The 27,126-nt window shown below is 48.1% G+C and overlaps 1 protein-coding gene across 4 annotated transcripts in view; it reads right to left on the bottom strand.

The window, feature by feature from the left end:
* AGPAT3 (1-acylglycerol-3-phosphate O-acyltransferase 3) overlaps positions 1-27,126 on the bottom strand; it is a 374,623-nt gene that overhangs the window by 248,302 nt on the left and 99,195 nt on the right. For all 4 annotated transcript variants that reach the window (XM_085620784.1, XM_085620783.1, XM_085620786.1 and 1 more), the window contains exon 2: positions 15,835-15,908. The gene's annotated coding sequence lies outside the window, so the exon portion shown is untranslated. The remainder of the gene's footprint in view (positions 1-15,834; positions 15,909-27,126) is intronic.

Raw genomic sequence — 27,126 nt, 5'->3', positions numbered from 1 at the left:
TCTCACTCGGTTATTCACATGACGTAGAAGATGCAGGATCACACAATAGGCAGGTTAACTTGTCAAAGGACTATTACATGGCTTTGAAGACAGAATAGGGCACAAGCTCACATAATCTAGCTCCTAAATGCACACACCCTCGTTACACCCTGGAAATCAGAGCCCAACAGTTTGGAGGGGCTGATAGGGTGTCATCAGTAGAGAGTGGGCACCAGTAAGGCTGGTGCATTGACAAAGCCCATGTTTATCATCTACCTTTCGCATAAAATAGGGCAGTGAAGAAAGGAGAATAGCGAGTAATATCAGTCGCCTCTGCAGAGCTGGGGCACAGCAAATGAGGACAAAAGCTCTTCAACCACAGAAGCAATGGTGATGTCAGGGCCAGAGTGTTGCGTTCCTAATGAGGAATTTTTTATGTTGGGCTCAACATATGTGGCACCAAGTGTCCATTCAGGGCCTTCTTTTTTTTTTTTTCCCCACACAGTGTTTGACATGCACAGAGTTCAGATGTCCACCCATACGCGTGCGTGCCTGGTGGCACCCAGGGTGCACCTGCCTAGTTCCAGTTGAGGAGAGACACTACCTCACAGCTAACTATAAAAGTGGCCTTAAACTGTGATTTGCTTCGTGCAGGTCTTTTGTTTGCTGGTTGGTGTTCTGCAGAGTGGTCCTGCTCCTGAAGCTTAGCCTGGAGAGCTTCTCCCGTCAGACACTGAAGTTAACAGTAACTGGTGCTTTAACCGTAATCAGAACCAGATAGAGCTCTCTTGTACAGAAGTAACCAAAATCTGTGCCATGCGCGAGAGCCAAAGGCTCTGTGGAATCATAAACACAAATGAACGGATGATTGGATGTTGGCTCTGTGTTTGCACGGGTGGCACCAAATCAGTGTATATCATTTGTCTCCAATTATGCCCGTGACATCAAGAGGCCATACTCTGGACTTTTCCATTCTGCAGTGGCCTGCGATATTAAGGTAGAAAGGAATATCAGAAGGGTCTTGGACCCACCTTCAGTAGTCTTCCTTAAGGCTAGGCAAAGCAACTGCCCTCCCCACCACCAGAGGTGAATCCTCATTCTGCACCCTGCACTGGAGAGATGGAAAGCCAGAGTAAGACGGACTGTGTTATAGGCATTAATGCAGATGGTGCTTGAGAAAAGTCCTCTGGCTACTTCTGTAAACTGGCTCTTAACAACTGTTGAAGAAAAGTGTTGCCAACATTATTATTAGTCTCTGAGCAAAGAGTCCCAGCTTGGTCATTACTGACCAGGGAGGCACAAGGAACTAGGCTTTGTTTTGAGACTACGGCACAAATACTGTTCAGTAACTACCTCGAATGCTCCTCATCATAGTGATACACTAGAACTAGTGGCGCTGTCAGACACATTAAAATGTCTGCCACAGCGAAGGAAAGTGAGGCAGGTGAATGGTGAAAATACAGTCCCGACCATCCAGTCTTTCGGCGTGCTGCTCTACGAGACTGCACACACTACACACAACTTAAAGAACCAGGGCCGCCACTTCGCCTGTCCAAGTCTGGGAACCTCTGATCCGGTGCAGGTCACAGCGTCAGACACAAACTACACAAAGTGCACCACAAATACATAATTTATCCATAGTGATCAAGTCCAGCTAGATGTGGAGTAGTTGAGGGACGTAGAGTAAAAATATATTACAGGAGTTTAATTACATTTTAACCAGACCATATTCTCACCTACTTACTTATCAGAAAGCCCCGAGGACATTTGTACCACAGCCGAATTTCCAACCAGGTAAGAGGAGAGACCAAATTGCTTTCACTTCACTATTCTTGAAGCCTCCTGCCCTCAAGTCCGCAGATAAGACAGTCTGGGTTTGCCACAACTTCTTGTGGAATGGGGATGTTCAAAGACTCCTCTTCACAGTCCAAGATAGATAGAAATATTATGGAGACCCTGGCCTATGTTCTTTGTCGACCGATTCCCAGTTACCAATCTCTATCCAGAGATAGTTCCTGAGATGATCAACCTGCAGCAGAATTCTAGGCCTATCCTTACTTGGATAAAATGGACATAAGAGAGAAAAGTCACTCCCAGCCTTACGAAGGCGGGTGGAGCATAGGGGTCTTGTTGCAGATCCATTATTGCATACACAAGACTAGCCATCGGTGTCTGCAAGCCCCTCTCCAATACAGGTCCCAAGGGCTTGGCATGCAGATCCACCCAAAGGACTCCACCTAATCTCCAAGGCAGCCACTCAATGGAGGTCTCCCTGGACACCTTCCCTAGCAGATCCACCCAAAGGACTCCGCCTAACCTCCAAGGCAGCCAGTCAATGGAGGGCTCCCTGGACACCTTCCCTAGCAGATCCACCCAAAGGACTCCGCCTAATGTCCAAGGCAGCCACTCAATGGAGGTCTCCCTGGACACCTTCCTTAGCAGATCCACCCAAAAGGACTCCGCCTAACCTCCAAGGCAGCCAGTCAATGGAGGGCTCCCTGGACACCTTCCCTAGCAGATCCACCCAAAAGGACTCCGCCTCACCTCCAAGGCAGCCACTCGATGGAGGTCTCCCTGGACATCTTCCCTAAGAGGGGTATGGAGGGGCGCAGTTTTACTCACCAGAAAGATCATGGGATACACAAGCTCCGTATTTCCTGGTAGCATCCCAGTTCTACTCCCTATTACAAACGCCGCCCTTCCAAGTACTCCCTGCCCCATGGAAGAGCCAGAAGCTACTCACTAGTGCAGGCTGAAAGGGTCTCATACACAAGACCAAAAGGCTACTAAGCATGCCCCTAACAATTCATACAAACAGGAAGTAAAACAACATCTCCATAAACAAGTCACATAACAGTAATGGGGTTCCCGCTCACAAGTTCTTAGGACAGTCTCTACAGCAAAAGGTACCAACACACACGCAGGATACACACTCTATGCACCAGTAAAGCGAGGCCCTCTCAGAAAACACTCCTTCCTAAAGGTTCATACCACCCACCCAGGAGGCTCAGAACTGATCACTAAACCAGGTTACAAAACAACAAGTCACCCAAGTGGGGCTAAATTACCATTAGTTACCATTGTTAGTGTGACAACCTTGGAATTCACAAGCACCCAGGTCTCTATTCACCAGGGATGGCAGCTTTGCAGCAATCATAGAATACAATGCTCCCTCCTCACCACCCACTCCCCTAAGAGGTGTTGGCTTCTTGTCACCTCTAAAGTAAGGTCACCTCAAGATGCACTCCGCCCTACAGGAAGTAAGAGACTCACAACTACCCAACAGGCTCCCATCTACTCATCAGCAAAGGTAGCGCAGCAGAAATAACAGAGTATGCCCCCCATCCCTCCCAAGAGGAGGTGGGCTCTACTCATCAGCACAGACCGGGTGGGAGGCATACAGAAGCTCAGCCAGCCAGCACATGAAAGCAAGAAGCAAAGCAGGTAGTAAAGCAGTCTCTGTAGCACAGGCCTGGAAAAAGCTCAAGGCTCTACTCACCAGTACAGGTAGTAAGCGAGTGCGAGGCCCAAGAGAGTGGCACAGATGCCAGAGAACAAGCACACCGCCGACTGGTTCGTCAACATGATAAGAAGGGAACAAAACAGTCCAACGAGAGGAACTGGTGTCGGGAGCAGGACACCCTGGGACGGAGGACCCTCGCTCCTTTCCGTCCCAATAAGCCCTGCACATTTCACAAAGCAAAGCAGGATTAGGAGAAAAGCCCCAGAAGGGCTTTTGGGAGAAGTGCCACCTCAGCAGAGGGGGGAGGAAGGGCCAAGGCTGAGGTTCTCCTTGTGCACAGGAACAGGGAACAGTGAGTGACTCCAAAGGGCCTGCGCCCCTGTAAACAAAAAAAAACAAAAAACAAGAATGAGCTGGACAAAGCGCAGCTAATCGGACGACAGAAAGGAATAGCACTCGGAAAACGAAGCAAGCCAGTCCTGTAATGAACATCACACGTCACTTAACCAGCTCTAATCCCATAATCAGCTTATTGGGACTGAGCATGCTACAGCCTTGGAAGGCCCACTTATCAATACGGTCAGCAAAGAGAAACTGCAGCTTGCCACGGGAGGGAGTGCACTGTACATCGGTCCAGAGAGTACAAACACGCTGAGAGACACTGCACCAAGATTCAGAGAGCACAGATGAAAGACAAGTAACTGAGCTCTTCTGGTGGTGGTTAGGTGGGTGGGGAGAGGTTAGTTGAGGTTAAAGGGGGGGGGGGGGGGGAGAGGTTAAAGGGGGGGGGGGGGAGAGGTTAGGGGGGGGGGAGAGAGGTTAGGGGGGGGGGAGGTTAAAGGGGGGGGGGGGAGGTTAAAGGGGGGGGGGAGAGGTGAAAGGGGGGGGGGGGATAGGTTAAAGGGGGGGGGAGAGGTTAAGGGGGGGGGAGAGGTTAAGGGGGGGGGGAGAGGTTAAAGGGGGGGGAGAGGTTAAAGGGGGGGGGGGGAGAGGTTAAAGGGGGGGGGGGGGAGAGGTTAAAGGGGGGGGGGAGAGGTTAAAGGGGGGGGGGAGAGGTTAAAGGGGGGGGGGAGAGGTTAAAGGGGGGGGGGAGAGGTTAGGGGGGGGGGGAGAGGTTAGGGGGGGGAGGTTAAAGGGGGGGGAGGTTAAAGGGGGGGGGAGGTTAAAGGGGGGGGAGGTTAAAGGGGGGGGGAGAGGTTAAAGGGGGGGGGAGAGGTTAAAGGGGGGGGGGAGAGGTTAAAGGGGGGGGGGAGAGGTTAAAGGGGGGGGGGGGAGAGGTTAAAGGGGGGGGAGAGGTTAAAGGGGGGGGGAGAGGTTAAAGGGGGGGGGGAGAGGTTAAGGGGGGGGGGGGAGAGGTTAAAGGGGGGGGGAGAGGTTAAAGGGGGGGGGAGAGGTTAAAGGGGGGGGGAGAGGTTAAAGGGGGGGGGAGAGGTTAAAGGGGGGGGGAGAGGTTAAAGGGGGGGGGAGAGGTTAAAGGGGGGGGGGGAGAGGTTAAAGGGGGGGGGAGAGGTTAAAGGGGGGGGGGGAGAGGTTAAAGGGGGGGGAGAGGTTAAAGGGGGGGGGAGAGGTTAAAGGGGGGGGGAGAGGTTAAAGGGGGGGGAGAGGTTAAAGGGGGGGGAGAGGTTGGGGGGGGGAGAGGTTAAAGGGGGGGGGAGAGGTTAAAGGGGGGGGGGGAGAGGTTAAAGGGGGGGGGGAGAGGTTAAAGGGGGGGGGGAGAGGTTAAAGGGGGGGGGGAGAGGTTAAGGGGGGGGGGGGAGAGGTTAAGGGGGGGGGGAGAGGTTAAGGGGGGGGGGAGAGGTTAAAGGGGGGGGGAGAGGTTAAAGGGGGGGGGAGAGGTTAAGGGGGGGGGAGAGGTTAAGGGGGGGGGAGAGGTTAAAGGGGGGGGAGAGGTTAAAGGGGGGGGGGGAGAGGTTAAAGGGGGGGGGGGAGAGGTTAAAGGGGGGGGGGGAGAGGTTAAGGGGGGGGGAGAGGTTAAAGGGGGGGGGAGAGGTTAAGGGGGGGGGGGAGAGGTTAAGGGGGGGGGGAGAGGTTAAGGGGGGGGGGAGAGGTTAAAGGGGGGGGGAGAGGTTAAAGGGGGGGGGAGAGGTTAAAGGGGGGGGGAGAGGTTAAAGGGGGGGGGAGAGGTTAAAGGGGGGGGGAGAGGTTAAAGGGGGGGGGAGAGGTTAAAGGGGGGGGAGAGAGGTTAAAGGGGGGGGAGAGGTTAAAGGGGGGGGGAGAGGTTAAGGGGGGGGGGAGAGGTTAAAGGGGGGGGGAGAGGTTAAAGGGGGGGGGAGAGGTTAAAGGGGGGGGGAGAGGTTAAAGGGGGGGGGAGAGGTTAAGGGGGGGGGAGAGGTTAAGGGGGGGGGGAAATCAGGTGCAGGCTGGAACTGGGTTCTGATAGTCAGTAGGACACAAAGACTTGGGTCTTAAACGGTTTGTACAAGGATGTTAGTTTCATGACAAAGGTGCTGTGAAGGGAGCCTTGCTGGTGCACCGCTCTGCCCAAGCGGAATCAACCTTGGCAAGACTAGTGAGAGACTGATGGCCAGGACATGGCGTGATTTTAATAGGGGGGGGGGGGGGGTGAGGTGGGTGGGGAGAGGATAGGGAGGGGATAAGGAGGGGGGGTGAGGTGGGTGGGGAGGGGATAAGGTTGGTGAGGAGGGGATAGGGGGGGTGGGGTGGGGAGGGGATAAGGGGGTGAGGTGGGTGGGGAGGGGATAAGGTAGGTGAGGAGGGGATAAGGGGGGTGAGGAGGGGATAAGGGGGTGAGGTGGCTGGGGAGAGGTTATGGGGAGGAGAGGGAGGGGATGAGGGCGGGGGGTGGGGGGGAGGGGAGGAAGGGGATAGAAGGAGGGGGATAGGGGGGGGTGGGTGGGTGGGAGGGGATAAGGGGTGGGTGTGAGGTGGGTGGAGAGGGAAGGGGGAGGTGGGGATAAGGGGGTGAGGTGGTGGGGTGGGGAATTTATAGGGGGGTGAGGTGGTGGGGAGGGATGAGAGGGGTGGGGGTGAGGTTGGGGGGGATATATGAGATAAGGAGGGGGAGAGGGTGGGTGGGGAGGGGATAAGGGGGGTGAGGTGGGTGGGGAGGGGATAAGGAGGGGGGTGAGGTGGGGTGGGGAGGAGGGAGAGGAGGGGAAGGGGGGTGAGGTGGGTGGGGAGGGGATAAGGAGGGGGGGGTGGGGGTGGGGAGGGGATAAGGAGGGGGGGGAGGGGGGGTGGGGGGATAAGGGGGTGAGGTGGGTGGGGAGGGAGGGGGGGAGGGGTGGGTGAGGGGAGTGAGGGGGGTGAGGGTGGGTGGGGGGGAGGGGGTGAGGGTGGGGGGGGAGGATAAGGGGTGGGTGAGGTGGGTGGGGAGGGGGATAAGGGGGTGAGGTGGGTGGGGAGGGGATAAGGAGGGGGGTGAGGTGGGTGGGGAGGGGGAGGGTGGGTGGGGAGGGGAGAGGGGGTGATGTGGGTGGGGAGGGGATAAGGGGGTGAGGTAGGTGGGGGGAGAGGGGATAAGGGGGGTAAGGAGGGGGGTGGGAGGGGAGGGGGGGGGATAAGGGGGGTGAGGTGGGGGGTGAGGAGGGGATAAGGGGGGTGAGGTGGGGGTGAGGGAGGGGAGGGGGTGAGGTGGGTGGGGAGGGTTATAAGGGGGTGAGGTGGGAGGGGATAAGGGGGTGAGGTGGGTGGGGAGGGGTTATAAGGGGGTGAGGTGGTGGGAGAGGAGGGGGGGAGGCAACGGGGGGTGAGGGGGGGGGGGGGGGAAAGAGTGTTGCCACCTGGGCTGTTTGTATATCAGTCGAGCCGCTTGGTTCTGTACCATCTGTAGCCGTTTTGTAAGGTCAAGTGGTAAACCCAGGTATAGTTGGCATACTCTAGACCTGTCAGGACCATGGCTATCATGACCTGTCCCAGAGCTGCTTGGGTCAGTAACCTGCTTATCTTTCTAATTTTTCATAACTTAAGGAAGCAGGTGGCAATCACCGAGCCTACATGGGATTTTAGGGAGAGGTTGTTGCCTATGGTGACCCCTAAACTTTTTACCTGCGTTAGAACGAAGGGGGGGGGGGGGGGGGGGGATTAACCTAATTCGCTTGGCCAGTACTGTGGGCCTCACAGATACCGAACCAGGCAATACCGAACCAGTTCGGTATTGCCTGGGTTTAGTTTTATGTATGTGTTTGTGGTCCATCCATTGGCGGATGAATGTCATGGTGGACTGAAAGTCAGATATTGACTGGGGGGAGTTCTCAATTGTGAACATTAGGTGGAGGTAGTCGGCATAGTTGAAGGTGACCACTCTTCTTTCCTTCAAGGATCTGATCAGTGGGACAAGGTAGAGGTTTAACAGATGCGGGGAGAGCGAGGAACCCTGTGGTTTTGAGTTTGGGGGCTGCAAACTGGCCAATACGGACTGCCTGAGTGCAGTTTTTCAGGAAGGAGTTGATCCATCGAAGGGCTGGGCCCTGGATGCCTGCCTCACTGACACGGTCTAAGAGCACCAGGGCCTGGGGAGTGACTCTGTCCGCCTTTTCTCATAAGGAGTCCAGTACCGCCAGCATCACAGTTTCCATGGAGTGGGCTGGACGAAAACCCACTTGGTGTGGGTCAAGGAACTCAGTCTGTTCCATGAAATTGGACAGGCATTTTGCAAGATGGGCTTCGAATACCTTGGACAAATAAGGGAGCAAAGAGATAGGGCGGTAGTTTGCCAGTGTCTGGGGTTCGACACTTGGTTTCTTTAAGAGGGGTACCACTATAGCCTCCTTGAAGGCATTAGGGACACAGCCCTGGGACAGGGAGATGTTTAGGATGGCGAGGACCGGGTCCGGGGAGGCGGTGAAGGCTGCTTTTAAGACATTAGGGGGCAGTGGTCCAGAGGGGAGCCAGATCGGACCTTTGCCAGAAAGTCGCGCAAGGTCTCTGTGTCAATGGGCGGAAAAGAATCAAGGGAGTGGCGATTCCTGGGTGTGGGAGAGGCGATTTCTAGAGACGTAAGGGAGGGACTACTGGCTTTGATGGTAACGATTGTATAAATGAAGCAATTGTTCAGAGAGTCGCAGAGGTGCATGTGACGGCATGGGTTTGCTTAGTACCCTCTCTGGATTGGACAGTTCGTCTACAATTGCAAACATTTCTTTGGCTTGGTTGTTTGAGGTTAGGATTCTCAAGGAGAAATGAGCTGCCTTAGCTGTGGAGATTGCCTTTTTATATTCCTTCACGGTCAATAGGTAAGTAGTTTTACCTGCATGTGAATAATGCAGCCTTCACTTCCTTTCTAATTGACGGAGAGTACGTTTTTGTTGTTTTAGTTCGGGGGAGAACCATCTTTGCACCTCATGACGGCGGGTTAATCCAATTTGTTTAAGTGGGCATGTTCATTGCTGGCCGCTAAAAGCCAAGCCGAGATAGCCTCCTCATGGAGGTTGACATCGGGTGTGGGGTGGGGAGCTGTGTTGACCAGTGTGGCGATAAAGTCGTTATTGTCAATGGTGTTCCATTTTCTCGCCAATCCCCCCCTATAAGTAGGAATTTTTCCAGTAGTCGGGAGCTTTAAAGTGAATTTTACCAGGTAATGGTCAGACCATACACAGGGTGTGATGGATAGAGCGGATACCACCAAGTTGATGTTCCAAAGTTGGTCCAGAGTGTGACCTTTTAAGTGGGTTGCTGAAGAGATCTGTTGGGTGAAGTTCATGTTTTTTAGCACTTCAGTCAGCTCAGTGGAATGAGGCCCTCCTTGAGGGTCGTTTGCCCAGTAGTTGAAGTCGCCTATCAGGAGGATTCTGGCATGATTTGTTACTAGGTGTGCAATTTGTTCTCCCATAGACTGGGGGAACAGGGGCATGTGCTGAGGGGGCCTATAACGTAATACATATAAGCAGGGCCGAGTCGGACTCAAGTTTTATCACAGCGTTATGTACTGCGGGGAGGCAGTGTGGGGTGAGGGCAGTGAATTACAAATCCTTGTGGATGATAGACGCTGCTCCGCCACCCATCTTGCCTGGTGGGCGGTTTGTTTGCAGAGTATAGCAGCTAGGATGTCGGGCGAGGAGTCGGGAAAGAGCAAAGTTTCGGTGAGCAGAAGAATGGCAGGTTTTTCTGAATCTAGGAGAGTAAAGATTTCTAGCTGGTGTCTAACTAGAGATCAAGTGTTAGGACAGAATAATGATATAGTCTTGCGCTCATTTATTTTTTCCTGTTACCGATGGGGATGGGTTGTGGGCTGGGAACGAATGTCAAGTCTGAAGTATGTTGTTGTGGAGCAAACAGGCAGTAATCTTAGGGTTGTGAGTGAGGCCGAATGAAGCATTCCAAGTTCTTGGGAGGAGTACTTATAAAATTGGGCATAGAAACTGGGCACGTATGGGCGTGGATGAGCGCAGACTGGCTTGCCTTTGGCAAGCCATTGGCGCTACCGCACAGCAGCCGGTATGTACGCCAGCTGATTGCCTAAGCCCCCCCCCCCCTATTGGCATACGTGTTCCGACACCGGGGAAGGACGCAGGAAGTTGCTGGAGCGCTCTAGACGATGAGTGCGAAAAACGCGGTTAGGTTTCCTTTAGTATTTTTAAGAAACAATCAGATTTATACAGTTTTAAAGGTTTATAAAGTGCGAAGCACATTGCAGTTAAAAATCACTGTTACCGGGTGGCGGCCTCTTACCTAGAGTGCCCGCTCCCGCGCTGCAGCCGGCATTTATGCCAGCTGATTGCCTAAGCCCCTCCTATTGGCCCACGTGATCGGACACCGGGGAAGGAGGCAGGAAGTTGCTGGAGTGCTCTAGACGATGAGTACTATAGGCTATTGCAAGTCTGGCACCCACTCGAAGGCTCCTTTGGACAGTAGGCCATACACCTCTTACAGTAGGATGAAAACGCTTCTATTAAAGCCGCTCTGATATGGGAGGAAGCGGTGGTGGATCGAGAGGAGACTGAGGTGGATCGAGAGGAAGAAGATGTGGATCGGGAGGAAGCTGTGGTGGGTTGGAAAGAAACAGAAGGGCATAGCCCTGCAGGACGATCTGGTGGTCCCATCTGTCAGATGTGATGGATTGCCACACTGGGACAAAATGTCAGATCTGGTGTCCTGCAGAGAGGGTGTGTGCTGCTAAGTGCAAACTGAAGTGGCATGAAGGTTGATGCCACAGGGGAGGTGAACTAGGAAGATAGGTGCCCCTGATGACCTGCGCGTTGCCCGCCTGATCCCTATCCCCAGCCATAAAAGGACTGCAGTGACTGTAGCCAATGGACCTGGCGTTGCTTATATACTAAGCCTCTGGAGTATTGTCGGAAGGGCCCAAATGAGGGAACTGTTTGGCAGTGGCCGAAAGGTCTAAAGTGTGCACTGTGGCCAGCCTTGCTTGAAGCATTCCAGGGCAGAATTAGCTTTCGCACCAAACAGACAGGATCCATTCATAGGCATATCCACGAGGGATGCATGCATCTCCTGAGGAAAAAAAAATGTGGATCACATCGCTATGTCAACGGAGTACCACACTGGCAGTAACTACTTGCCCTAAGCAATCGGTTGTATCCAGACCAGCCGGAAACACATATTTGGCTGCATCCTGACTATCTTATTGTATAAATTGTTATTAACACAAATCAACACTGGGTGAGTGGCACAGTGTTATACATTGAGGACGCCCATCTACGGATTCTTACATTAGACTTTTGGTAAACAGTACGGAGGTGCTGACCGGTGTGTTTTTTTGCCACTGCCATTCATGCTGTAATTGTTATCCTGACTATCTTGAATGGTTTGAGCCAAGGAGGGCCTAACCTTTTAAGAGATCCCGCCATGATCTCAATGTCCATGTCCCAGAGGGTGTACGTGTAACGGCTCAGCAGGCCAACTGCATTGACTGACTCAGAGAAAATTAATTTCCCAAAGGCCTCCGCGCTTTTCAACTCCCTGTCCGTTGGGCAGGGGGAAATGAATTAGGATTACACCTTGCCTTACCAAATTCTCAGGGGTACGATGCTGCATACGTAAATCAGGGTCACCTGCCAGTTAACTGGTGGGCAAGAGAAAGGCTCAGACCTAGCGCCCATAAGTGTCAGGTAGCGCTTTGTTGAATGGGAGTAAGGGCGCAGAGGAAGCAGGCCCAGGATACAGAACTTTGGTAAGGATATTTGCCTTCAACAGAAGATAGTTGTAGGTCGAAGACCTCAGTAGCACGTCTGACTACTAGAGCAAAGGAAGCACTCTCTTCTGTTAGAGGCCACAGGGGGGAATCAACCATGTGTCAGGGCAAGTACCCAGCCCATTGGCCTGATACTGGGGGGGGGGGGAGGGGGGTCCATCATCACGATTGTCATCTCCGGGTCAAGGCACATTCTGGTATGAAGACTGTTGTGGGTTACTGGGATTGCATTGTCTGAAGCAGGCTGCCCGGGAACCAGGTGCGCCAAAGTGGATTCAGGGCACAATCTCAGACTGGGTCTAGAGATTCAGCATGGGGTGGGACTCTGAAGCTACGAGTGGATCCCCCTTTGATGACACTTGGATCAGAATCGATGAAAGAGGGACCAGCTCAGGTCTTAGAGCCGGAATGTAAGTTGGCACAAGAGTTGGTGCAGAACAAAAGGTGGGTTCCAGTGACTACAATTGGCAGAGGACTGATTTCCCAGCTGTAACCTGACTGTAGGCCCCTGAGGATTCTGGGAGCCCAAAGGTGCATGACAGAGAGCCAGAAAAGTCCCAAAAATAAATAGCATGGCCTCGACCTGCTGCGGTGTTGCCAATGGTCCCGAGACGTCGAGCGCATCAGAAACTTCTGTGACATAGTCTCCTCAGTCGCAGACCAGGAGCAAGAATTAGTAGCACCTTGACACCATCACAATTTTGCTTTCGACAGAGTGGCAGGATAGGATAGAGTGTTGCTTCGCCTTCTTGGGTTGAATCTGACCGCAAAAACGACCTGTCACAAGACTGACCAAGAGAGTAAAAACTGGTCTGCACCTGCGATTAGAAGTAGAAGCTGAACAATTGAATACCTGTAACTTTTTGATGTTTGGCGATATACATCTTCGCTTCGATCCTGGATCCCCTTCAGTGAATTAAGAACCTATCACTAACCCAAGCCCAAACACCAAAGGGTCACCTCATGCAGGCTGTCACTGATGGCTGTTTGACAGACATGCAGGTGGCGACATTGTTCCCTTGTACACCAAAATTCAACTTGAAAAACTTGTCAAACCGAAGGAAAAGAAAGCAAGCTTTGGATTTCGATAGAAGGTGTAGAAAGAAAAGAGTTTGCATCAGTATGACACCACCTATAGGCACACTTGAATGCGGCTATGAAATGTTCAGGATCTAGTTTGATACCCGGGGAGTATTCAAAAGGTGAGGAATCTTTGGTCAGAAGAATCCATCAGATATAAAAGCTCCATCCACCATCCAACAGTTCATAGCAACAGAATCCCACAACTCTTGATATGCATTCTAAGGAACCAGAATGCCAAAGAGAAAGACTACAAATAGACCTCCAGAAACACACTCCACCGGTATTCCATTGTGCCCTGTCAGTGGCAGCACTGAAGAGAGTAGCCAACCCATACCCTTGAAGAGAGAAGGAATACAAAAGTTCAAAAAAGCTGTAAATTACCTATCCAAAAAGATTTCTAAGAGGCTTGCCCCACTTGAGTGTCAGCTCTGGAATCCGTTTCAAGACAGTAGTTTATTGTGGAAGTGAGAACATGGACCAACCTCTGGGTGGCTGCTTTGCAGATTTACACTAAAGGGATGTCCCTTATCAAAGAAGCAGTACGTGTTTTGTCCCTAGAAGAGTGTGCTTGCGATCTGTTGCCAAAGACGTGAGTTGTTTGACAAGAGAACATTTGTTAGCTAATCGTAGGTCTGGAATGGGACCGAATTCTCTTAAAGGTCTTTTTTTTTATATTATGAAGTAACCGGAACCTTTCTGTGCTTTTTTCCTTGCCTCAATAGGTTTACCTTTACCATGGAGGAGAGAATGAGTATTTTGATATTTGGTATATGTGTAAAGCTTCATATCCCGTTGCACAATGATGTCTTCATTGTTGAAGTTTAGTATGGGATCGCTGGTGGTTTTACAGAGTTTATTCAAGTACTAGGTATTTCCTGTTACTACATCAACTTCAGTGGATTCCAATAGTAGTGGGTGATAAGATGGCACACTGAATGGTTTGGGAACCCTGTAAAATGGTAAACAAGAGAACGTCACGAGATGCAAGGCTTCCCAGGATAGGGCAGTCAAGAGTGTCCTGCTTGCTGCGGTGAAGATACCTAGCACATGTCAAGCCAAGTAGTGTGAAAAACGAAGAATCCTCATCCAGAATCAGATGTCCAAATCTATCCTGAGCCAGTCATGCAATCATGGGTCACCCAGGAGCACACTCCAAGGAATTCAGGCGCAATGCGAGCCAGTAGGGGCTGAACAGGCTGGTCGGCAAAAAGAGTCAGCAAAAGGAGCCAGATGCCGGTCAGGCTGGACTGCACCAAAGCAAAGTGGTTAAAGGCCCTTTGGATAGAACATGAAAGGCAGCAGGATTCTTTAGTGATCAACCATGGTCAGACTAAATTCAGGTTGGCAGCAAAGGAGTTTAACTCCTACACCTGCAGAACTCGGGGTACAGATATGAAACCAAAGCACCAAAGGAGTGAGCAGTCAGGACAAATGACACAGGCTGAGAGCACACGTCAAGGAAGCGTTGTATCATACACAGAAATCTCAAAGCATGCTGACCGAGTGCAAAGATTTCGGTTACCAACGCAGAGCGCACAGAGATCACATGTAATGTTACTGTGTCGCCCTAATTTATTTGTTTTGCAATTTTTTTACAGCACGAACCTGACCCGAAGGCATCAAAGCGCTTTACAGTTGCATTACAGATGGACACATTTATTTTTCAGGCATGTGGAGATTAAGTGATTTGCCCAGAATCCCGGGAAGCTTGAGTCTCCTGCCAAGACTCGAACCAGTTTCCCCAGCTTCAAGGTCAACTGCTCTGGCCGTTACGCCGCATCCTCTCCCCAAGTGGGACAGGTATACCCAGACGTGGGTCCCGTGCACATGGTCACTGGAATTAAGCTGTATCCAGCCGATGAGCCCGTGATTTTGGAGAAACCGGTCCTTGTTTGCTTGTGTTCCGGTGCAGGGAGGACCTGGCTTGGCAGTTCGGGCTGGACTGTTCCTACTGGAGCAGAGCCAAGACTGATTTGCATAAAGCTCGGTCCAAACCGAAGTGGCATGGTGTGCACAACACTGGATGGGATGCGGCCCTGGGTAATTACCAGTGGCTGAGATCAAATCAAGCATTCCATCCATCACTGCTTTGTATACTTGTTCTGTCGCACAAAAACAGAGCACACAGATTCTACGGCACCAAGGTAAAGAGCACACAGATTTCAAGATACTTATGCCAGTGCACTAAAGCAGAAAGTGCACATGTACAAGGGTAGAGGGAAAACGCTTAACTAATGCAGAGCAAGTAGACCAACCCGGGACAAACGGTCAGCAGAAGGAATTTTACAATCTTGTTGCTTTCTTCTTCAGATGATTCAGTTATACTACGGGCTAGTTGTAGGGATGGCAGACAAACCAGTCTGGAAGATTTAGCAACAGCAATAGCCCCTTAACACAACCAGGCACTCCAGTAAAGGGGTAGTGATGTTGCTACATTTTCCAGAACTGTTTTCCGAGTTTTGTAGCAACTCACAGTAATTTCAGTGTAAAAGAAAGAGGCTTGAACAGGGACTGAGAAGCACAGGCTAGGTTAAAAAAAAAAAAAAAAAAAAAAAACACAAGTACTGAGTATTTGGTGGGTGGTGCATCTCTCACACATGCAATGGTTTGCAATGAGCAGGAGATATCCAGGTCCCCAGCACTCAGTGTTCCTGTAAAATACAGATACTCATGTGTGAGGTCATACATGTATTGAAGATTAGCTCAACTTCTGCACAGGCACACCTTCAGATTGTATATGTAGGAAATCAAGCATAATCTAAGTAGGGAAGAACATGCAGGGGACGCAAGAAAATTGCCAGTTAAAATGGATTGGAGCCGTCACACCTTTGCAAAGGGTATTGGTGCTTTAAACATGGAAAAGGGGGCTTTTGTTTAACAGGGCTAAAGTGAGAGGGTGAAACTACACATACAACACTCTGCACACAACACTCTTCTGCAGTAAGAGCAAGTTCTGGCGAGGTCTAAGCTTAAACTGAGAAATCAGAACTTGTGTAGAAATTCAACTCCATCAGTACACACCGGCCCCGAAACCACCACAAAACAACCTTTTTAGAGAAAGGAGGCTGATGGTTGGAGAACAGGGAATCAAGTTACAACTCGTCATCAACATTTAAGACTTTTGGAAAGAGGGTTCAAATGCTAAATAAACAACAGCAAAAGCAGTGAATAGGGCAGTAAGGAAAGATGCTCATACCTCTTCGGAGGGGGATCACTTTCTGGCTGAGTTTAGGGCTGCAAGTGTGGCTCACTGGATGGCATCGCACATCCCTGCAAAAAAAGATCAGCATCAGACAATGGAAGCAAGCTGTATTTTTTGCTTTTACATATATCCATGAATGTGTGATCACCAGCCTTTTAGATGTGCAATCCTGTAAATAAAAAGGTAGTCAATTGCCCTGCGAAGGTTCTGGGTGGGCCCTTCATGACAGATCGCACAGCAGAAACATGGATTCCAAGATCTGTACGATAGACTGGGCTGTGCTTATGTTTACACCCCAACATTAGTAGAAAGAAAATCACACTTCAAATCCAAGAGACCTGGTTAAACCAAATTAGACATCAGAATTTAAGGTCAGTGACTAGTTAGAGTGGACCAGTTAGTCCTATCGCATTGGAAATGGGCAGAGGGGATGTAGGAGGAGAGCAAGGGGCAGATGAGAACTGTGTCCACAGGATGGATGTAAGAGTTGCAGTAGATTTGTCTTCCCATTATCAACAAACAGAAAATACGAACATGGCAGAGCCCTTTGGCCTTTTCCCAAGATGCACGTGTTCTCCACAAAAATGCATGGAAAATAATAAATTATATGCACACCTAACTGAAAGCTACAGCTTAACATACTTCACAAAAAGACAACAGGATGGGCCATCAGACAGTCACAAGAACCATTACAACAATAAAAACTCACCTACTGGAGCCAAGGGGGAAATTCAACCATCTCTAAAATACATATGAATTTTTGCAACCAACAGTCTCATCAAGTCTGCATGTCCAGAGCAGCCTATTCCCTACCATCTGCTCTCGAGGCACCTCCTGTGTCTACTGGTGCCCTTGCATCTGTGTACCATTCTCAATAACCTCTCCACCCTCGCTAGTGTCACTATCTCTTCATGAGCCCCATTCACACGCTTACTGCACTCCTCCATCCCATGAGGTCTCACTACAACCCACTGGGTGTCTGTTTCATGGTATCCATTTGTGTGTCTGTATAACTGCATAAGCCTCCATCTCATTGTATTTCATTGTGTGATCCAGTCTCACAGCATCGCCCTGTGTCACCCAGTTTCACTCTGTCCCCTCATGAGAGTATGTCAAGGCCCATCAGCAAGAACCAAGCCATTCGAGGCACGAGAGTGCCCACTCTATGGCACAAGTGGGAGAGTCTTCACTAGAATACAAATGACTGGGCTTCCTTCTACTCCTGCCAAATCTTTGCAAACCTATTTAAGTGCCATCACCTTAAGCAAGTGCACGGGGAGTCGTGTGGGGTCTTAAGGGTGATTCAGATTGTGGATTAGGAGGTGCACACATTCTTCTCAGGACCAGCTTACCAAAGCTTCTTCCTTGACCACAGGACATCCCTGCTGGTCAATCTGTACACAACCCAGCTGGCTTACTGCCAGCCCAGGACCAGTACTCTCAGAGCTGCCACTAAGCCCTGATTCCAAGAACAGCAGTCAGGGATGAGTACTGATCAGTAAGAAACCAACACAAACAGCAACAGTGCAGTTGAGAAATGTATGCTGACCTCACCTTGTGGTTTCATATTCACAACACCAACTATCAAAGAACCCTAAACCAGGGGTGAAGGCGGGGCCTACCATGGTTTGTGCCACGCCAACGTGCCTTCTTGTCCGTAATGCAGCCTGAGGCCACAGACTCCACCAAGTTAGCAGTGTGACTTAACCTACCCCCTGCGAATGGGACAATACACCGCCATCAAGGTAGAATCAAGATCCAGTATCCGCTAGTATCATAGAGAGATTTCCTTATTGGGACAACATCCCAGGACCTCAGACAGTGCCTTGGATCGAATGCAAAGTCTGCCCACTACAGCCCTTCTGACAACAAGACTCCCTCCCAGTCGCATGGGACCCTGAAGATAAGCCAAATGAAATCTCTATCCTGTCTACGGTCATCAGGAAGAGACACAACAAGAGTGATACCCCTCTCTGGTCCCCAACAACGAGCCCAACAAGGCACAGTGGCCTCAGTGGCAAACTGGTATCCAGACTCATAGGCCAGCTGGGAGAACTTTTAATGGCACTTAAAAACTACCAGGGAGTCTTACAGCCAATAGATGGTGGAGAAAAAGACCAACATCTTCCATCTATAGCTGTGGCTCAGGCCTGTGCATTTCATACACCCCCCCTCTGTTCACATCACTCAAGACGGAGTGATTTCATATTGCCCTTTTTTCTTTATTTCACTCAATCCTCCAGATTTCCAAACTGTCCCTTCAGTCCATAGGACGATCACCTACATACTTTCATGCTGCCCTTCAATGCGCAAAGCTGTGTATTTTTATATTATCCTATCTGTTCGACACTCAGGTCAGTTTTCACACTACACCTTATGACTTCTGCTCTGGTCTGTTTATTTCATAGTGTCCCAGTAGCACCTCAAGCGGTCACAGGCCGTAGCCACCACATGTAGAAGGCACAGGAGCACCTCAAGCGACATTTCAGAAACATGGGAGCAACTTGAGATGTCTGAACCTGAGCCTCCGCATGGGAGTGTCTACAGTATCGAAAACAACATCAATTTCTCTTCAACAAGTTCTGTTGAATACATAGAGTTCTTGGACAAAGGTTGTTTTCCAAAAATCGATTTAGCCATCTTCAAGGTTTAATTAGGTTTATTTTACAATCGCAATGCAGATGCAAAAAGGTAGTTTATCCTGCCAACACCCGTTTCGTATGAGAAATATTATTCATGGAGGACTTCCTCCGGGCTAGAAGCAAGGACAAAACATACATAAACTTTGTGAAAATCCACAAGATCGGAATTAAAACATCTAAATACAAGACCTAGAAATACAGCGGCATCCCAGTAACCCATCACCATCATGATGGCGCCATCACAGTTGAACACCTGTCATCGTTAAAAGCGCAACCAGCTCAAAATTTGTGAAATCATACCATTTGTAAAAACACCCCAATTGCTCATTTCTACCTTGCGCGCCGAATCAAAACATATCACCACATTTTTACATGCCCGTTTACAAGTTAATTTTCATTGGCTATTAGGTGTCTAATAGGTTTATTATTGCACAGGGCAAGTGAGTTGCTTGAACCTTTCATTACGTACGGGTGTAGAATGATGGCAAATGTACAAAACAGAAGCACCGGGTACCACCACATTTAGAAAATAAAAGAGCACATCAAGCAGTCACGTAACTACTAACACCACAGGATGGCCACACAGGAGCAAACAGAGTGGTCCGATAACTGGTTACCGCCACAAGTAGAAAATACACAACCATCTCCAGCAGTGAAAGACCCGCTTGACTTCCATTCACTATCAGGACTATAAAAGAACTGCTTTCACCATCACTGCTATCTGTATTTCACCCCACCACCCCATGCCATTCTCCAGCACCACAACAGCAACTCGAACAGTCACAATATCGCCACCACAACTCCCACAAACAGTTGTCTAGCCCAGATCTGGGCACACCAACTCATAAAGACATACAGAAGACAAGAATGCCTTGTGCAGTCGTGGCTTGCAGGCCACTGGTTCAGATTCCTCACAACCAAACTTCCCTACATCTTAGGCCAAGAGTTCTCAGGGGGTAGCACTCTACCCTACTGCAGAAAATCAAGGAAACAGCCATATCGCCATGCCTCAAACATGGCTCAATAACGTATTGTGGTCAAACACCCTGCTGCAAAGCATGGAAATGTGTGATGCCTGAAATCAATATAGATCTGTACCTGAAAGAACGAAGCCGACCCATAGATGCCCAATGCTGCTACCGTGGCCTCCCATTCCTGGAACAAACACTGCTGTCATCAGGACTTGGGGAATGTGCAGCTAGCATTGTAGTATGGGATTAGTTCCCAAGGGAATAGAAATGAATAAGTCACTAGACTGCAAATAAACTCCCATGAAAAAGGATCAAGAAATCTCTCGCTTGGCAAAAAAAAAGAATGTCTTGTGTTCCATTTCAAATTACTGGTGTTTGCCATATGATGGTGTTTTGCACCCAGGGGCTACAAACAAACACAGAAGACCAAGTCTCTAAGGCCCTCCATATAAATGAAAATTACAACAAACAGGGGCAGCACTATTACCCGAAACTGTGTCACAATAAAGACTTGAATCCTAATAGGGGTTCAAGTACTGCATTACACAAAACACAAACTAGACAAGAAAAATTATTACTGCGTCACAAAAACACATGGAAAAATGATACCCCTACACAATAACAAAACATAAGAGGCACCGCCCCAATACCTGTATTCACACAGCGACCCAACGAACAGTGCAGTTTTGACTTGTTCAGTAACTCAATGCTTGAACCATTCCACTAACACATGTTCTCCAGCACTGTGTAAGCAATTTATCCAGAATACCTTAACTAACCCACGCAAACTGTGTTCGCAGAAAAATGCCACCGGAAGGGCAGCAAGTCTGAAAAATGGTGTATCCATGTCTATAACTAAAAAATAAAATAAAAACACCACATTTACAATCCATATAATTAATACTTGAAAAGCTATTGGAACTTTCAAATTAGTGCAAATCATAGAAGTTCTTAATTAAGCTTATTTTGATCCACGTGGAAAGTGTGTATATATCTTCACCATGTGAGAGTTTGGGTTATAAAATTAAATTCACTCACAACAAAACATCTTGACAACCTATAAGTGCATCCTAAATCGGAGGTTCTCTATTCTTCGTAAGTTACCACTTTTTAGGTCGAGCCCACAAGACAACACATGCGCAGTCTGTTGCAAGGCTTACTGTGGCATGCCATGAACACAGATGGGCCTAGAGACCGCCCACTGCTTGCCATTGGTTGGCTTTCCTGGTTGTTCTCATTTGCTACTTCTTATACATGTCCCAGCTTCTCAACCTTGTGTTTGTCCCATCCTTGGAGCATTGCCTCTCTACTATGTGTGCTGTTTGTCTGTTGCCTGTATTCAAAGCTAGGGAAATACTCTGTGTAAGCACTCCAAGAGAATGCACGTGTTTGACCCACCTCCCTCGTATACTTCTCCCCTCTCATGCTGCTGCCTGTCTATGTGCTTCTTCACACCCTCTCCTTTATGCGCTCACCTGTATGCTTCTCTGTGTTGCATCCCACCCCATCCTCCCCTATGTTGCTTCTGTGTTCTCCTGCCATCCCTTGTGTTACTTCTATTCCCCCCAGCCTTCCCTGTGTTGCTTATGGGTCCCACCTGTTGCTTCAACCCCCGTAGCTTCAACCCCACACGTAGTCAAAAAAAAAACAAACATTTTAAAATGAATTCACTGCACAGCACGGCTAAAAACCACTGACATAGCCAATAGGTTACAAATGCGAGACCTTTTCACTTTGCCAATGTTTGCTTTACAAAGTGGCTACATTTTTCACCAAGGAGAACTTTTCCGCGAGTGGTATAGCTCCCTATGTCAGAAACTTTATGAAGCGCAGACGTTCGTACGAAAGAAGAACAATTTTATTCATGAACTACAGATGAATAAACTGAGCCATAAACTCCCATGGAGACAGTTTATTAATCAAAAAATGCAAACAAATATTATTCGTCTCAATATCAGACAATAAAAAACAGAACAAATCAAATGGGCACACACACCCAGCGGCGTATAAAAATCTAAAATGGTAAATTGCATAAAAAAAAAAAAAAAATAAAAAAAAACACAAACACAGAAGGAGCGCCAGACAAATAAAACAAAAGAGAAAAGAAGGATGGCAACACAAATTACTGCTCACCAAATGCTGGCCCTGTGCCTGTGTCACCACAAGCATCTACTCTCCACACTTTACATTCAAATAATTCTCTCATTAAAAGGACAAATTTTGAGCCAGTTCCTAATCTTTCGTCCCCCACGGTTCACCCCGGAACCCAATATAATCTGTGGAGTCCCCCAAGGATCGTCCCTCAGCCCCACCCTCTTCAACGTGTATATGACCTCCTGGCCAACACAGTCAGATCTCAGATTCATCATCATTTCCTACACCGACGACACATAGCTCATCCTCTTTCTGTCAGAAGACCCCTCCACCACCAGAGCCAACTTCCACAGATGTATGATGAACGTTGCTGACCGAATGAAGGACAACTGTCCCAAGCTCAAGACGGAAGCCATCATCTTTGGGAACACCACCCCGCCATAAAACAACGCACGGTGGCCTGCGGAACGCTGACCCAGACAGACCACGCATGCAACCTCTGCATCATCTTGGATAGCAAGCTATCCATGAACAAACAGGTAAACGCAGTCTCATCCGCCTGCTTCCACACCCTACGTATGCTACGCAAGATCTTCAGGCAGCTCCCAGTCAACACCAGAAAAACCGTCACATAGGCCCTCGTCACCAGCAGGCTAAACTACGGGAACACACTATGTAAGAATCACCGCATGCCTCCTGAAGAGACTACAGACATTACAAAATTCAGCTGCCAGACTCATCCTCGACATCCCCAGACGAACCCACATCACACCTCTCCTCAAGCAACTACACTGGCTCCCAATTCAAAAGAGATGCCAGTTCAAGATGTTGACCAACGCATACAAAGCTCTACACAACAAGGGACCAGCATACATCAAACAAACACAATCTTCCACCAACCGACCAGACACCTACGCACCACATCCCCGGATCGGCCGAGATAACTGGAGGTGGACAAAGCTTGGAATGACACTCCCCTACACCTCAGCAGGGCCTCATCGCTCCAGCAAATCAGGAAAGGACTCAAGACCTGGCTGTTCGAATGAACAGATCACCCTCGAAGCAGCTAGCAATTCCATAGCCTTGAGACACGGACAGGGGATTTGCCACGCTCTACAAATCCCTGAATGAATCTTTTTCATCATTAAATCTCCCTCCTTTACCAAGATCCAACCTCTGAATAAGCAAGCTCTGTGGTTTAAAGAACAGTAGAAGCTGGATTTAAGTTTATTAGTAATGGCCATCCAGCACATTCCAGAAATGTTTCAACCAAGGAACTAGTCAATTCTTTTAAAGGCTCCAGACCAGAACTGCACTGCTTTCACAAAACCATAGCATGTTCTGCATGGCCAACACGCTACTGTAACCAGCACAATAATCTGAACATTAAATGTGTATCGAGCACCTAGAAACTTATACTATGTCTACTAATGACATAATATAATAGTACAATAGGTCTACAATAAATTGGCATAATCTCAATCAAATTTGGAAATAGGTACATGTAATGTGCCACCCAAGGGCATAGAATAGACTCTGAAACCTATACCATGAGGTGTGGGAAACGTTCAGCCTGGGAAGTGTGAAAATTCACCTCAAACCCCCCATAGCGATATTTGTCACCTTTATACAGCTGATAGCGAATGTGATTTCTTACTCCCATAACGGACTCAGCAGAAGCCCATGGTAATCGCCGAGCCCCTCATTTACTCTCCGATCTGAAGCAACCACTTGTTTATGCTGTCCATCCTGAGTAGTTCGCATCTTACTGGCTTTTTCCATTTCTGTCAGTTTTCCCTATTCCTTAAGAGCTGACAAGTAAAACAGATCCCTTTCCTAATTAAAGTGCTTTGAGTCACCTTAGAACCTCTGTATTTTAATCAGATCGGCTTTTTCTGGGCTTCGCCGTAACGAAGTCAGTCCATTTCATCTCTAGATTTAAAATCTTGGTCTGGTTTCTTTGGAGTTAAAAGTTATAGCAAAATATTTTGTTCCTTCGACTGAAAGCAAGAGCTGTCTGATTTGTGAAAATGTCCTTCATTGAACATTAAGTTAACAACTTTCCACTCATTCGTCTCACAAAGACCTCATCATTCAGCAGCAATGTGCGAAACCTCCAGGTTCTGCTATTAGTGTACTCCGCATCACATGGTCAAACACATAACCCATCTCGGTCATCAATCCCACATGAACTAGAGGCTTGGAAATTAATAATCAACTATTCACATGTATTACCAAGTTTAGAGATTTATTTACTTCAAGATGGGCTACACATCACCTATGATCAACACCCAACAATGAACAATCCTGAATCCATGATGGCTATCGGATCTACTCATATTAGACCCTTGTTGAGCGTCGTCTGGAAAGCATATTGAAGCCTCCACCAGAAAAATATCCAATCACTCAACTCCACAGCTGTACAAGCAACTCATCGGTTTTAATGGAGCAGTTTTAAAGTCCTGACAACAGCTCTTCAATCCTCGGCACTTATCAAGCAAGACCTCTAAATGAGTATTCAGGACAAAAAACGCTACCAGTAATCCAGGTCAAACTGCTATTTCTAACATACATCTTGTAGAAGGCATAATGCAAATTGTTATTAATTGAATGTTAAGCCTGCGTTTGTGTTACTGAAATTAACACTCACACAACCGCATTTGTTACTAATACAGACTTTGCCTTCTTCTAACAAATTAGTTTTATACAATAAAACCACAGCAACTTTCTTTGTTGAATACTTGACTTTGTCCCGGTAAATTAGACTATGGAGGTCCATGTTTTGATAGGTAAGAGGCATGCTGACATTGCCTTTCTAGAAACAGGGTTTCCAACCTGCCTCCACTCTCCAAAGTGACTACAATTCAAGCAATAACTAGGTATGCAATAAAAGGATAACTATGCAGAATCATCACTTATTAAATGCTGCATTATTGCTTGAATTACACCGATCACCGGCATAAAGGCCTGTATCGAAGAACAGCAATCGGTGGCCAATCGCAGGGTGCAAGGAAGCCTCTCCTAGTCCCAGAATAGGAGCTACTCAAACATGAGCCTGACTTGAAGAGCCGTGGTCCCTGTATAGAGGGAAAGGATTCTTCGGTCTCCTCCTTAGCATTAAATAACTCAGCAGGGTCCTTCACATTTTATTCTGTATAAACCTCAATTAGAAGATGTGCTGCTGCTTTGTATGAAATAAGTAGCCGCACTGAAGCTTTGCAAATCAAGGCACCAAGCGATTGATAAGCCTGTGAAAGCACTTTCATAGAGTGGTTAAAAATGCAGATAGAATTCAAGTCAGGCAGAAGTCTGCCTGTCCTGATCATGGTGCATGGATTCAAATGGACCTAGAATAGAAACATCGAAGATCTGGACTTGAATTTTTCTGCAGCAAAAATAGTAATAGCACTATTTTCAATAAAAGTCCCAGAAATATCAAATAACCAGTCTTTTTACAAGTGCCCTTCAATTGTTTGCGCATAATTACATGTACATGTTATCCCCCGTTCAGGTCTCTCATGAAGAAAATCAACCTCCTGCATCTCCCGTATGTATTAATGTTAGTCATTTGACTGTTGATAATTGTAAGGGGGGGGATCAATTAAAATGTTAACGTGGAATATTGCGGGCTTACGCTTCAAGAGAGATAATACATCCTGGTTAAGTTTTTTGAAAGATTATGACATTCTGGCATTTCAAGAGACCTGGGAAACTGAATGTGATTTCTGGTTAGACGGTTATACGTCTCATTTTGTTCCAGCATTAAAATCAGCATCTGGGAGGGCTACAGGGGGTTTAGTGGTTCTGCTTTCGGTGAAACTAAAAGGAACAGTTAGCAGGATAACTTGCTCATGTAATAATTTTCATAATGGAATTTAAACTTACCAATAACACAAAACTATTATTGGTAAATTGTTATAATTCTCAGCAAGGGGATTCGCCGAATGTTCACTTGTTATGTTGGCGGATTTTTTAAATACTTATACTTTGAAGCAAACCACTTTCTGTCATATTTTGTTAGGTGATTTTAATGTACACTTATGTAGTCATAATTGTTGCTTAAAGGATATTGATGGGCCAGATTTGACATCCCCTCAACATTTTGAGCACTCAAGTAAGGGGGAAGCACTGGAAAAACTTCTAACCGAAAACCAGCTGTATGATCCAGGCTTCTATGATCAAAACTCACGGGTTCCCACCTTTATTGGAAGGGATAGTAACACAATAATTGACTACATATTTCCCTCTTCTGGTCTTTTAAAATATGTATGCTTTTATAACGCTATACAGTCTATTTTTAGCGATCATAATCCAGTGGTAATTGAACTGTTAGATGGTTTTTCCTTTTTAAATACCTCAACCCCACATTTGATGGACACTGAATTTAAGGCAAAGGACCAGGGGAGGAGGCTAAACTGGTCCAAGGTAATTCCGGTGGAGTTCTTCAAATCAATTAGGCTAGAGGCGGCCCAGGACCTGGAAATCTGTGGCGACCAACACTCCACGGGGAAGAAAGTAATTTCCTCGTTCGAAGTTATCTGCTCCATAGTGGCAAAGGACCTAACTAGTAAAAGTAGACCAGCCCCCCAAGAATGTAGTCTCTGGCTGGTTTGATCATAATTGTACCAAAGCTCATAATAATCTCAAAAAAGCGCTTCAGGCCTGCCCGAGGAATAAAATCCTGGTGTCGCAGTTAAGAAGCGACTACAAAAAAGCAATGCTGGTCCGGAAAAAAGAAATTAAACAAAATGCCTGGGCCGATCTTATGGACAAAGCAACCTTAAAAGATAGTGCGAAATTTTGGTCAATTATCAATACCCCTCTTTTTTCCAACGTTAAAAACGGTGTGTTGGAAACTAATATAGCAGAGGAGGACTGGTTGAGTCATTTTAAAAATATATATGGTTGCCACCTCGATTTAGAATCCTTTACTGGGCAAGCCTCGGTTTCCACCCTGACACCAGTTAGGTTTCACATAGGAGAGGTTACTAAAGCGATTGAAGACTCTGCAGGAAAGAAGGCTCCTGGCCCTGACGGAGTCCCCACCGATCTGTACAAGGCCAATCCGGTGTTTTGGGCCAACATACTGACTAATGTATTCAACACCTCGGCTAGTGTGGGTTTTCCTAAATCCTGGTCTCGTTCCATTATAATACCGGTGTTCAAGAAAGGCCAAAGGGCTGACCCTAGATGCTACAGGCCCATATCCCTGATAGACTCCTCCATAAAAATCCTGGGGAAGGTTATACTTGCTAGGATAACGAAGTGGGCCTCGGATAATAACATCTTGTCAGACGCACAATATGGCTTTAGAGCCGGCCGGAGCACGGAGGATCAATGTTTGAACCTCCTTCTAATAACAGCTAAATACACTAGGGCGGCCGGGGGCTCCATTTATCTGGGATTTATGGATTTGTCCACGGCCTTTGATCTCGTAAATAGGTCAAAGCTGTGGACAATGCTCCTGGAGATGGGACTTGACCTACCCCTTGTGTATTTTCTTTCAGAGCTCCACAAAGATCTGAATGCCTCGATAAGGATGACGACCGATGGGAAGTGTACGTCCAGCTTTAAGTCTA

The sequence above is a fragment of the Triturus cristatus genome, chromosome 8 (genome assembly GCF_964204655.1).
Source record: "Triturus cristatus chromosome 8, aTriCri1.1, whole genome shotgun sequence".
Taxonomy (NCBI): Eukaryota; Metazoa; Chordata; class Amphibia; order Caudata; family Salamandridae; genus Triturus; species Triturus cristatus.
This window is presented reverse-complemented; position numbering and strand designations above follow the sequence as displayed.